At 33.8% G+C, this 14,302-nt stretch overlaps 1 protein-coding gene and 1 long non-coding RNA gene across 2 annotated transcripts in view; one reads left to right on the top strand and one right to left on the bottom strand.

Annotated features, from left to right (window-relative positions):
• LOC143915964 (uncharacterized) overlaps positions 1-3,496 on the bottom strand; it is a 200,379-nt gene extending 196,883 nt beyond the window's left edge. The window contains exon 1 of the long non-coding RNA XR_013260934.1: positions 3,436-3,496. This is a non-coding gene — a long non-coding RNA (uncharacterized LOC143915964). The remainder of the gene's footprint in view (positions 1-3,435) is intronic.
• The window catches only part of LOC143915963 (acyl-CoA:lysophosphatidylglycerol acyltransferase 1-like), a 275,166-nt gene that overhangs the window by 249,259 nt on the left and 11,605 nt on the right, over positions 1-14,302 (top strand). The window lies entirely within an intron of this gene.

Below are 14,302 nucleotides of genomic sequence, written 5' to 3'. Positions count from 1 at the left end.
ATTCCACAGGACGGACGTGCCATAGGTACAGGGAGGCTGCTAATAAATTTTAATGTCAACTGTTCTAAATCTGAACCCCCCCCCTCTTCCCCCCTCTCTCTCTCTCTATTTCACTGTGTTTTCGCATTCAGGAATACTCCCGGAAAATTCGGTCCAAACCGAATAAGTAATTCATATCAGCTAACCGCCTTTTCCCCGGGTCAGTGAATTAATCGCAAATAAAATAGACATCGTAGTTTCTGCTCGTAATTCATCTTTGACATACTAAGTTTATGCGTAGAATACATCTCACCAAATATAATTCGAGTGTAATATCCCTGATGTTCATATATCGTTTGATTTCATTTAATTAAACAGCAATCAATAGCAATTTCGAATCGTTCTCTTTAACCATAGGTCTTCGTTAAAATTAATATTGATCGACACATATATGTATATTTTATATGTGCATATTCATATATACATACATATTCCACCCTGAAGCCCTCTTTCGACCTAGTGATATTTAAATAGCATGTTTCCCTACCGGCTTCTGATATATATATGTACCTACATATATGTATATAAAATCATCATCAGTCATGTAGCACCCTTTTCAATAAAGCCTATTCTAGACTGCAATTCTTCATTTGACATTCCATATTCTTCTACATACATACATATATTTATTTTATTTTATTTCATACCAGGAAGGCATTACAGGTAAACCCCAATGCGCCTTCCTGGCCAAATTACAAACAATACAGCATTTTTTATTATATACATAAGTCGCTAAATTACGAGACACTGACAAACTCGACAATTAACGAGACATCTATGAATTGTACATACATTTTTATTGTAATATTTACATTAATCATACTCAAATAGTGGTGACATAGTGGGTAGGAAGGATTTTTAGCCAATTTTTAATCGGGAATCGTTTCAACAATGAAATCAGAGAAAATTGGCAAACTCTGATAGGAAACGATCAACCAGGAGTCACAAATCCTGGTCTGACCAGCAGCATTACAGATATACTCAGAAAAATTCTTTTTCAATCGAGGTCAGCTCAAGGGATCGAACTCGGCGCCTCTCAGTGTTAAGCAGAAGCTTAACGACCGAGCCACGCTGCTGGCATATATTCATGTACATATATTCATCAGCACTATCTTTGTACGTATATTGTAGCATATAGTCATTCTAAATTCTTTAGAATGCAATCATTAAGTTTTATATCCTCGTATTACCGAATTTTGTATTTCCATTGATTGACATAGTGGAAAACTTGCGTTTTATCTAGAAATTTAACTGGTGTTAAACCAATCTATTAATCTCGACAAAAATTTCTAAAAAGTAAATTTTTCGCATATATGTATCTCTTTTTCGAGAATAGTTTTTTTTTCAATAAAATAAATACATTATATTCAGCTATTACAGTTTACTTTAGTCGATTTTAATGATCTTTGACTGATTATTGAGAATTCAAAGTCGCCGTTTTGCTCGAAAATCCCCATACACAACGCGTGTAATGGGTGTTTGTATAAAATAACTGTTCTTAAAAATGAGATATAAGAAAAATCTTATTTTTGAAAATTTTTGCCGAGATAAATCGATTATTTGGAGCCACAGAACATGTTTTAAAATCAACGAATTTTTTTATTCAACATTCCCTTGATACGACGCAAGCTTTCACTGGGTCCATCGATGAAAATCCAAGATTTGCGTTTTTCACTCCAGCATAATGTACAAGTTTAAAACCATAGATGTCGCTTTGGGGCAACCAATGATGGCACCATGGTAAAAATACAAATTTTAGAATATGTAACCGTTGTCGGTAAATCAGCGTTAAACATACATACATTCTATGATATTATAATAGTATCTCCAGAACTGTTTCAGCTCTCGAAAAAAGTTTGCGTGCCACGACAAAGTGGTGCGTGCGAGCGTTAATGGTTGCCGACACCTGCGGTTCAGTCGACACAAGCGACTCTCGTATTGATTCAGCTCGCTAATACCGCAGATAAACTTTTGATAACTTAATTGTTTACGAAATGGTAGGGGGTTTTTGAAATGGGCTGTGACACGTCTGGCAGGGGTGGTCAATACGCAGAGACCCCTCGTCAAGCCGGAAGTTTTTTACCACAAAATTTCCAATCCAATATTATATACATACATATGTACATATATAAGTCTGTGATTGTTGCCATGTTAAATGGGGTGAATGGATCATAGTCGATTTTGTCAGATATATTGTTGATTGTTTGAATTTACAGACCCCCTTCCTCTGTCTTATCTTCGTTCGGTGTATGTTTGCTAAAATCTCCTCCAGATATGCTACGCGATCTCGATATTAAGGGCTATTCCTTCCCACTTGGTTTTGCTCCTCCACACATCGTTTACAGAATATAACACCCGGATGCTTAGAGATCGGATTAATTACGTGTTCAGAAGTGGGGGGGGGGGGGGATGTTGGTATTCTATTACCCGGCGTCGTTAAACGGTCTCGCTGAATTCGATTTCCGGCTTCTCTTCTATTATCCGACACCGGATGATGCCATTATAAAAATCATAAATTTATAATTATCAAGGGTACAAACAATTTCGCACACCAATTGTTTCTCTTTGAAAGCCTCTCAAATCCTCTTTTAACTGTCTATAATGGCGTCAATTCATCCTTATTCTATTTTTGAGTACCACTCCAGCACTTCTTTCTCCCATATTCGTCATCCAGTATTTCCGCTACATCACCCTAACGGTCTTATTTTGATACCTTCTGGTCTTTTGATCTTTTTGAGAACAATTAATTTTATCCAACTTTCTTGTGTTCATCTCATGTCATGCCTTTTCTTTAAAAATCACTCAATTTTTTATATTATTACTAGTGTTGTACCCGATGAAATATCATTGCATGGGTGTTGGCATATTAAGTTATTATATTAAAAAATATTTAATTGTCTAATATGAAAAAAATGGTTAAAACTACCTACCCACATACATATAAACAATATAAAACACCAATATAAAAATTAATTAATTAAATAATTTTTCAATAGATGGCTAAGTCTACGATCGCTAAGTCTCTGAGCATTTATGCTCAGAGACTTAGCGCCGTATATTTGCCTAGAGGAAATATTGGTAGCAAACAGTATATATAGAAGTTTTTTTCTTTATTATATTCGTACGTTTTGTTGGCAGTAGTTTAGCTGTGACGTACATATGTATGTCGAATCGAAACGACTATTATAGTACGGCGAGCGTTATCTCAGATACACAGATAGACACACCAACAGAATAGCGATATTATATATGTACATATGTATGTTACAGTGAAAGCATATTTCAAGTAAAAAAATACATTTTCACCAATTCATGCAGTGAAAATGTATCAAACAATGAAATAAATTTAACCCTAACAACCCAATCTTAAATGAATAGGGCCAACTCTTACATAACCTAACCTATCCTAACCCTTAAATAATACCAACCCTAACAATTTAATCTTAAATTAATAAAACCAACCCTGAAAATGTAACTGGTTATGATTTCACTGAAACGTCAGTGAAAATATATTTTCAATTGAAATATAGTTTCACTGTGACATATATGATTTGTCGTATTTCCTCTATCTTTCATACAGTTGTACTGACAATTAGACCAATGTGAAAATATTATTTTGTACTTGAAATCACCATTTATGCATATTACAATTATCGCATGCTTATTTAAAACACGCTAATATTATTTACTCGAAATCCTTTGTAGATTCATCGACAACTTTTGATTGCTTTATTATAAATCGAGTACTCGATTTTACTATGTACTCGTACTTTGTTTGCGTGCAGTTAACGATCTGTTTTGAGTCACTATTGCACACCAAAACGTTTATATCGCACAAACAAAGATTGGTACGTTAAATACGTACTACATATATATCAATTGTTGAAGCCCACACTTATGAAATATAATATATAATTTCATTTTGAAAAACACTATCAATATTTTGTTCCATTAGTGAAGTGGCATTGCAGGATATTCATTTTTACGTTTTATGCAATCGCATTTGTTGCATTTTCGCGAACATCAGTCGTGGTTTTCTTTTTTTTTTTGAAAAATATTTCCCCATGATGTCATTGCGGGTCTTTCCTGAACGACATATATGGTATTTAACTTGTACATATTTGGATACATTTATTTATAGATTGTAAATTTTGAAACCATATTCAAATAGTGCTGACATAGTGGGTAGGATAGTTTTTGCCAATTTAATGCAGGAACCGTTTCAACAATTAAATCAGTTAAATTGGCAAACTTCGTTAGGAAATGATCGTTTTGGAGTCACAAATATCCAAGTCTGACTAGCAGTACTACAGATTACACTCGGAATAAATTATTTTCAATCGAGATCATCCCACGGGATCGAACCCGGTAACCTCTATTTTAAATTTCCAATATAATATTTTAACTAGCTTACATATGTATTTATCAACTTACAAATTCTCAGACTTCCGAATATTGAATTCATAACATTGTTTTGAATATTTGGTTTTATATGGATCAGTTGCGATTGATTCGTCTATTCTCAGTACATCTGTTTATGTTGTTTTACGTGGGATAATTGTATATCTTTAAGGGAGGTGTAGGTATGGAAGAGGAAAGGGGAGGAGAATTCCATTATTTATTGAGGTTCTCGTGACCCTCTAAAAGAAAACGTTAAATGTTCGAACGGCTATAAACCTTTACGTTTCCTTACAGCCGAATCCTCCGGGGACTATTACGCCAATCAATCGAAAGTTAATACCTTACTTTATGGATAGCCTCACAATGCTTACATAGCACATTTTTACTTTATCTATGTATGTACGTTGTAACAATAGATGAAGTTTTGTGATCATGCAAAAATTCGAACTCGAGATTTTGACTGATTCGAACTCAGAATCGATTACTGATCACGTTTTTATGATCTAGAAAAAATGTGTGTGTGTCTGTGTATTTTGGGGATTTTTTGAACACCGTTATTCCTATCGAACTGAAACTTAGTATAGGTTACTGAAATTCTTATCCACATGACGTAAATTTTTTTCAAATTTTAAAGTTGACTGGAAATGGTACCTCCCCTTATAGGTGTCCTCTTTTTTTTAAGTTTTTGAATTCAATTTTCTCCCAAACTACTAACTGAATTGGACTAAATTTTTTTTTATATGTACTATAAATAATAATTTTTATAATTTTATATTGTTTAAATATTTTTATCTGAACCGGAAGTAGTACTTTTACTCTAGAGAAACGAGGTTTTTTATGTTTTTCTCAAAAACGCTTTGGGTTATTGAACTGAAATTTCATATCTATCAGTTTAAGCTATCTATAAAATTTATCTATAAAATTAAAACCAAGTTATCTATAAAATTTGGTAAGCATCCGTCGACCGGAAGTGGCAGTTTACTCTGGTTCGATTTTTCTTCCACTATTTTTTCGACCTCTTAAACATGTGTGATCTTCACAAAAAAATTCAAGTATAATTCTTGTATCAATGTTACGAAAATAAAACAAAATCACTAAATTTATTGAATTCGAAGTAGGATTTTTTCCTCTTAGAAAGGTCAAAAATGTTGTCGCCTGGATTCTGTCCACACCCCTGAACGTATTAAGCTGAAAATTAATATTTGTATTCTTTATGTACTAACTTAGAGCTGCTAACGTTTTGGTCAGAATTCGTAAACCGGAAGTAGTATTTTTTTTAAAACAATATTTCATTATTTTATTTTGACCTTTTAAATTATTTTAAGCTTCTTGATATTGTTGCGTAGGGGTGGGTGGAGGATCCAAGTAAAAGGCCAACAGTCGTTTCACAGCATTTATTGATGATTAAGGAGATACACGCACTGGCAGTGCTCAGTCCTGATATCGCCTACGTACCACCTTATAAAGGGTCGATCTCTCAGGCCGTCTAATCTGTTTACCTGTTGTATAGTCACGTATTCGGATATGTATTTCCACGACATTGGGTCTCCCCGTACCGATTATGAGAAAAGCCTAATAACGGTCATTGTTTAGCCTAAATGCACTTTCCAGATATAATCCTGGAAGTAAGTGCAAGCACTTAGTTAATCCGATAACAGATATCCGTTGGTCTCAGTGCAAGCACTTAGTTAATCCGATAGCAGATAACCCTTGAACGGTCACATAGTCTCTGGGATTCTATTCGCTTAATCCGCGGCGTACGTAACAATATTTATTGTGTATAATAAAGATAGTGATTTTAAGTAAATATAAAAAATAAAATCACCAAATTTAATGAGCCGGAAGTGGGATTTTCTCCTCTCAGAAAGGTCAAAAATGTTGTCGCCTGGATCCTGTCCACACCCCTGAACGTATTAAGCTGAAAATTTATATTTATATTCATTATGTACTAACTTAGAGCTGCTAACGTTTTGGTCAGAATTCGTAAACCGAAAGTAGTATTTTTTTTTAAAACAAAATTTCATTATTTTATTTTGACCTTTTAAATAATTTTTATTTTCTTGATATTTAATGAGTATACTGATAGCGATTTTAAGTAATAAAAAAAATTTGAACAAAATCTGAAAACCGGAAGTAGAACTTTTGTCTTGTGCAAGTTTCTATACATTTGCGCTCAATTTGTATCGAACATGCTGTCACAGTTATTAGTATTTCATAATTTGTCTGTACGGTTCAATATCGAATTTTGTTTTGCAACCTTCTTATATTCCTCAAATACATAGATAAAGTCATGGGTTGGTCACACCCGAATTTTTTTACATGCGAAATATAAATGAAATTTAATGATTATATAATCCATTTGATATGAATATTTTAAAAATCGAAATGCGTGTTTATGTACTTTTCTTTATAAAACTATCAAAATAGATTTATATAAAACTATTTACATACATACATGTATACTGGATAGGGCCTACTCCGTTCGAACAATCCTCGTTTGACCGAAACGGATTTTCTAAATTTCTCGTCTGCTTGAACAGAAGTTTGTATATTGTACTTATGTAAGTGGTTGCCACGCGGGCTATTTTGGGAGTTGTTGATTCTTTGGGCGTGAACCTTTTTTTTAACTAATAAATGTAATAATGGACGAATTACAGTCAATAAACTGATACTTTTTTCGCATATTTCGAAAAAAAATAACTGTAATGAATACTTGTGGTATATTATGTGGTACCTGCTATACCCGTTCATTGAAACTATTTTTGTATGTTAACTAAATACTTTTTGCCAACAGGATGCTCATTTTATTTAATAATAATACTCTCAAAGGAGCCGAATAGTTAAAAATGGTTTTCATTGAAACGGTTCCAAAATTTTCGAGTTTTTAACCATATCGATATTTGACGATTTATATATGTATATATATAAAAAAAAAATGCTCCGAAAATGCAGGTTTGTCCCTACATATGTTACATAGGTGATAAAACGTTAACATCGGGTTTCTCCATCACACACGATCTCGCTCGCACGCGTTAGATCAAAATGATGCTTACGCTACTGCAAGTTCTGCGGTTCCTCCATATTGCGATGCTCCGCTCTATGATGCTTTGTGAACATTATTTTCAAAATTGTATATCGACGTTTGTAACTGGCCAGAAAGGCGTATTGGGGTTTACCTGTTATGCCTTAAGGGTAGATGTATGTAAAATAAAAGTTTAATACAGTGGTGTCACACTAATGTTTTTAATGGGTTTCCGGAAACCCGTTATTTAATCTAAAAATTCATATAATTTTTGACAAAAATTATAAAAATCTTGAAAATTTAATGAACTCTCATGCCTTGGACGAAAAAACATGTATATATATTTTTTTGAAAAAAAAAATTGGAAACCCGTTGTTCTAAAATTGGGGTGACACCACTAGATATCAACATCCCCGCCTAAGAGAGAAAGGAACGACAGATATTATCTAAAATATTTAAATGATTATATTTTTACTGATTTATTTTATTACAATACATGTAAATACCTTACAGTACTTGTTTGTTAATTTTATTTTATTAAAATATATATTTTATTTCATATTGAAAGCCCCTGTCAACTACACATGTATATAGAAAAAAATATGCCAATATTATAATAAATAGAATTTTCAAGGTTTTGACAACTTTTCGAATATCGAATATATCGCTGAAAATAAAATAAAACATTCTAATATTTTTGTATCTATGATATGTATGTACATATGTGCATATTATATAATAGGTATATGTATGTACATGGGAAACCCTATAGCTAACCTCTATGCTACATATTTTCATCTTCTATACCGAAGTTTTAATCATTTGCGAGGAATTCCGCGAATTATACAAGTTCTGACTTGCAACTACTTCTACTACAACTGTAAATACTAATTAGACGAATTTTAAATAACGCGAGACATTGATTGTGTACTAAAAAAGTCTGATAACTTCATGTTTATGTATGTACATACATATATGTAGGTATTCCCCTTTAGGTCCAGTTTGGAAATTACTCATATGAGATAGCAATCACGTAATAATTGTGCGATCGGTATCTTCGACGAACCTACTCGAGGGGCGTGTGGCAAAAATTTACCCGTTGATAATCAGCGCGGTTCCAGGGGCGCTCAGAGCGCGGTCTGCGGTCCATCCCACCTCCCCCATCTCCATACCCTCGCTTCAGGGTCTGGTTAAATCCCTCTCTCCGGTATCATCACGCCTGTCACGCGGCGTGCTGGGGGGTGGCTGGGGCGACATGCAAATGAGCCCTCCTCGCCATTTGCATATACTTTGAGTGCGGGCCCGTTCTCGTTCCGCAAAATAAACTCGTATTGGGATTGCGCCGATTCCTCCGAGGCGGTAATTAAATTTTTGATCCCCGGCATTGTCGTCGCGGTCGGCCAAATTGATACCGAGAGCGTTTCAATTAAATACATTATAATTATGCGGATCGCAGTGGTATGGGAGACGGAGAAGTAACCTTTTGTCCGCCGGCTACCTATCGTAAGCTCTGAGTGACAAATGAACGCTCCAAACCCAGCTCAATACCGAGTCGGTCGTTACTTTGGAACAGTCAAATTTTTTAACAGCTCTGAGATTAATGTGGTGCCCCGGGCTATGACGCAAATTAATTTTTAGGTATGAATATTTTTATTCATTTCGAACAATATACATAAGTATGTATATATAAACAAGTCGTTTGTTCTATTCAATTAGAAGGTATAGTAGGATGTAAAACTTTTCCCTGAACACTTTTAAATATGGTGGTTGTGAAGAAGGGAAACAAGAACTATTATAATATAATATTTCAGTATGTTTGAAGAAGATCAAACCTTTTTCCAATGCTAATGTGTGGTGTGAAATTTGGTGACCAGAAAACTGAACGCATGATAAAAGAAGAGTATTTTATAATTTACTAGCTGTATTACCCGGCTTCGCTCAGTATTTATAATATAAACCGCTTAAACATGACTCATCTAATAGTAAACATTTTATTAAAAAAAAAAAAAATTAAATTAAAAAAAATCAAAAAGTAAATAAAATCTGCGCCCCCCCTTAGCTATTGCCGTTTAGGGCTTCGCCCCTCTGCGCCCCCCTTAGCTAATGACTTTTAGGGCTGCGCCCCATAAGGCTGCGACCCGTTCGGGGCCCCATGGGGCTGCGCCCCATGAGGCCGCGCCCCCCTGCGCCCCCTTCGGGGCCCCATGCGGCTGAGCTCCATAAGGCTGCGCCCCATAAGGCTGCGCCCCCTCTGCACCCCCTTCGGGGCCCCATGCGGCCCAGCCTCATAAGACTGCGCCCCCGCGGGGGTGAATCCATTGAATCGAAAAAAGTCAAATCGGCGCCTATGAATCGAAAAAAAAAATAAAACGAATCACTTGTTCGATGACGTCACCGATCAACGGACGACGAACCAACGAACGAAGGATACATACAAAGTCTCTTTCCAAATTATATATTAGATTTTATTTGTATTACATATTATTTCAATTTTTTTTTCGGTTTGTTGAGATAGTCACAGCGTAGTGAACTGGTAGAGCTATTGCATACCGGTAGATAGGTCGTGGGTTCAAGTCCCGGTCAAATACTGCTGGCAAGGTTTTGTTATTTAAAAAACACAGATCAACCGTCTCCTCTAAGAATTTTCCAATTTTCCTAACTTAATTATTGAGACGGATCAAATAAATTATTATATAATGAATTATTAAATAGTTATCCTCCTCCTAAGTTTCTCGCAAATTCGAGATATTAGCCAATGTGTTGAATTTGTAGAATTTTATAAATATGCTACCTGCATACTATAATAATGTATTTCTTGCAAATTTGTTGAGTCAAAAATTTTGTTTTCTGTCCATATACATATGTCTCTATTGTATTATGTATATTATTTTCTATGTACATATGTGCTATTTTTGAAAAAAATTAGTACTTAGTATAACATGCATAAATCCATTGTATTATGCGTAAAGAATGGAGCGTGGCGCCTTATCCAATTTACATCCTTTCCAATACATTGATATTACATACATACGAACCACTATTTCAATTTTTCTAATTACATACATATGTATATGTATGTGTACATATGCACATACACCGATATAAAACTCATTCCAATTTTTTTTCCAATAACACATACTTACATATGTACATATGTATTTATATGTACATAAATTTTGTATGAATGCTTTCATCGTTCAGTAATTGAATGTATACATGCTTCATTCTTTCCTATTTTAGAACTCACGTTTAAATTACACCATCGATATGCATGTAGGTTAAGGCCACGTACGTTATCTTCCGGTTGATGATGTCCTCGAACGGAAATCCTTGGCGCCATTCAATACATGGCCGATGACATAATAACTATACGATTTCATACACAAACAAGTGTACGCTTAAGGAATAAATAATATGTATTGAAAGCGTAGTCGAGCGTATTTTTTTTTATATATCTCCGTCTTAAATACGTGGGCTAACATCCTCGGGGGGTTTCCCCTCGTCAGTGTGTATTGTTTCTTTCGTTTTTACTTGGACAGATATTTCGCCTCTCGAAGAATCGATACCTACGCGGCCTAGACCATTCATCATCGGCTAATTGGTCATTAGAGTCGTTGAAAACGGAACGATTAACATGTTAATTGTCGGCAATTGGCCGCCGCTGTATCGCGCGATTAATATTCATAGAAATTCGGCGAATACGAAATTGATTATTTTTTTCCGAATTCGTGGTGGTGTCAAGGGCGCTTTTCGGAATCATTGATTTGTTTTGTCGTCGAATTCGCGTAATAAGCCTTCATATCGAGAACGCCGCTCTGCGCTGGTGGGGGACGATTGTGTAACAAGTTCCAATGAAGTAAAATTGGATTTTGCGGAATAAAATAAGATTTCCGTTCAAGCGAAATTGTTTGATTTTCTTCGGCACAACTCAAATAATCTACTGTGAAATTCGCGAACAGCTAAACGTTTATTCCGAAAGTCTTTCTTAAAATTTTGCACGGTTTAATCGTTATAATTTATGTTGATTATAAATGTATTTATATCTTACGTTGAAGGCTAAAAGGATTTCATCTACAGATTACGAAATGTCTTGAAACAAATTTTCATAGCTATGAACAAAGAGTTTTTAAGTAAAATACTATACGCGCATCAGTTTTTTCAATTTACAGATAATTACAGTATTATTTTGTAATAGATGTTTTAAATAATTCATAAGTTTACTGCTTAATTAGGCACATTAAATTTATTTATCATTAGAATATTTTTATATAATTGTATTAACTTATTTACAACAAAGCATTGTACATTTATGCAGGACCGACGAGAGGGGGGGGGGGGGTGTAAAGTTCCAGGGCCCTGACTACTCGAGGGGCTCCGTGTCGATATTTATCTATATTTTATATTATTCTAAATTAAAATACAAGTATTTATTTAATGCCAAGTGCTTATTATTTTTCGATCCACGCATTATTTGTGTCCATGTGAAATCGTACCTGTTGTTTCAAAAAAATAACAACCAACATGTATTTTTCTAATAGTTCTGATAGGTTTTTTGCATATTAATTTGTAATAATATGCGAAATCTAATAGTCTAATATCTTTTTTTTTTTCGTTGATTATACGGTACGGAACTATTTTTCCCAGGACACGGGATTCCTCTCGGCGGCCCTGCCTTTATGTACAATATAAACCAGGGCTTCTAACCGCAACTGAATCGAAAACCGGAACTAAAACCGGAACCCAACCGAAATAAATTTGCTGATGTTTTTCATTTGAAATATGTGTGTCAAATTTAAGGCAAATCTTTCACGACCGTTTGACGCATATCGACATATTTCTCATAATTATAATATTATATACCGTCTTAAAAATCTACGGCTATACGATGCATTACAGCATAACCATTGGTTTCGGAGCGTGGCACCTGGCTATCATGCAAGTACCATAAAACGTTCTAAATTATAGTAGAAAATAAATTTTAACACAAATAAAAACATTTAAAATTCATCACTCGAAGCTGAACCGAAAACCAAAAACCGTAAAACCCGTTATTTATTCCGGAATGAAAACCGGAACTGAACAGATGTATATTTTTTGACTCGAACCGGAGCAAAAAAAAATAACGATTTGAAGCCCTGATATAGACTACCGAAATTCACATTACATCTTAGTAATTTATTCTTTAAGTGCTCGTTGGAGGATAGACTTTGCTTTATCACCACTGAGTGAAAAAAACGCAAACTCTAAAAGTCCAAAGAGACGAAAGTGAAGAGCAAGTTGAGGGTCGGTCTCCGTCACCTGGGCAAATCGCTTCCTTCAGTCAGGGAGGGATTAGGAAAAATCCGCACGCAGCGGGCTCAGCTCCCGGGGACAGATTCTCCATTGATCCACGGGAATAATGCTCTACCGGTGGGGGAAGGGGTGTGGAGGGCAGGATGGGAGGGAGACGCATCTCCCACCGGATGTCGATTGAACCCGCCCACCAGCTTATCTGACAGACCACACCAAAAGAATTAAATATATATACTTTACATTGTATGAAAATTATTTTACCAAATTAATATATTCGTTTATATTTAGTACATACATATGTATATATATAATATAGGTACATTCGTGACGATGTGTATTTTGAATAATGAGTTCATTTTATACTCCATCGTGAGTTGCTAGATGTCATGGGTGCATCTACTTAACTAAACAGGCTCTTTGTGCCAAAATGTATGTAAATATAATATATAAATGAGTGAAAAATCAATTCATTGAATACATATGTATATGTTTGCTGAGTCACATACATATATATCTCAATTCTGTTGATGTCTCTATTTAAATGATTTTTTTCTTTAATCATGTATATAGCACACCTCGGTGATCATCACCGCATCGAAAGGTCGAAAAATCGAAAATGTTCGTTTACCATGAATACATATGAAAAGCGGGCAGTATATATATATATATATATATATATATATATATATATATATATATATATATATATATATATGTGTATATATATATATATATATATATATATATATATATATATATATATATATATATATATATATATATATATATATGTATATATATATATATATATATATATATATATATATATGTATATATATATATATATATATATATATATATATATATATATATATATATATATATATGTATATATTATATTGAATATGTTACTGGGAAGGCACTTTTTTAAGCTGTTGAATGGGATAATTCACAATCCTCAGGTTCTAAATGAATTTAGGTTTAATGCACCTAGCAAATTCAGGGACTTGAGATATCGTGATTTGTTTGTTCCTCCTGTGGCTCGCACAAATATGTTGACAACGGCTCCTATATCTAGGGCTATATATCTGCTCAACCGGATTTCTGGTGAAATTGACCTCTTCAATATAAAATATACTAATCTGGTTGAGTGGTTGTTGAGGAATGCCAGTGGTTGATTTTGCCTATTAAATATGAATGATTGTTATTACTTTATCTATGTTTTTTTTTATGATTTTATGATTTTAATGATGTTGTGTCAATATTGTTATTTTTATAAGTTATTATTACTGTTATGATGTTATTTTTACTGAATGACCGGCCACAGTGACGCGTTGGAGATCTCTGTAATGTCACTTTGGCTAATATGTTAAATAAATAAATAAATAAATATATATATATATATATATATATATATATATATATATATATATATATATATATATATATATATATATATATGTATATATATATATATATATATATATATATATATATATATATATATATATATATATATATATATATATATTTATCAGTGGCGTGCAG

This window comes from Arctopsyche grandis, chromosome 8 (assembly GCF_051622035.1).
Source record: "Arctopsyche grandis isolate Sample6627 chromosome 8, ASM5162203v2, whole genome shotgun sequence".
Classification (NCBI taxonomy): Eukaryota; Metazoa; Arthropoda; class Insecta; order Trichoptera; family Hydropsychidae; genus Arctopsyche; species Arctopsyche grandis.
This window is presented reverse-complemented; position numbering and strand designations above follow the sequence as displayed.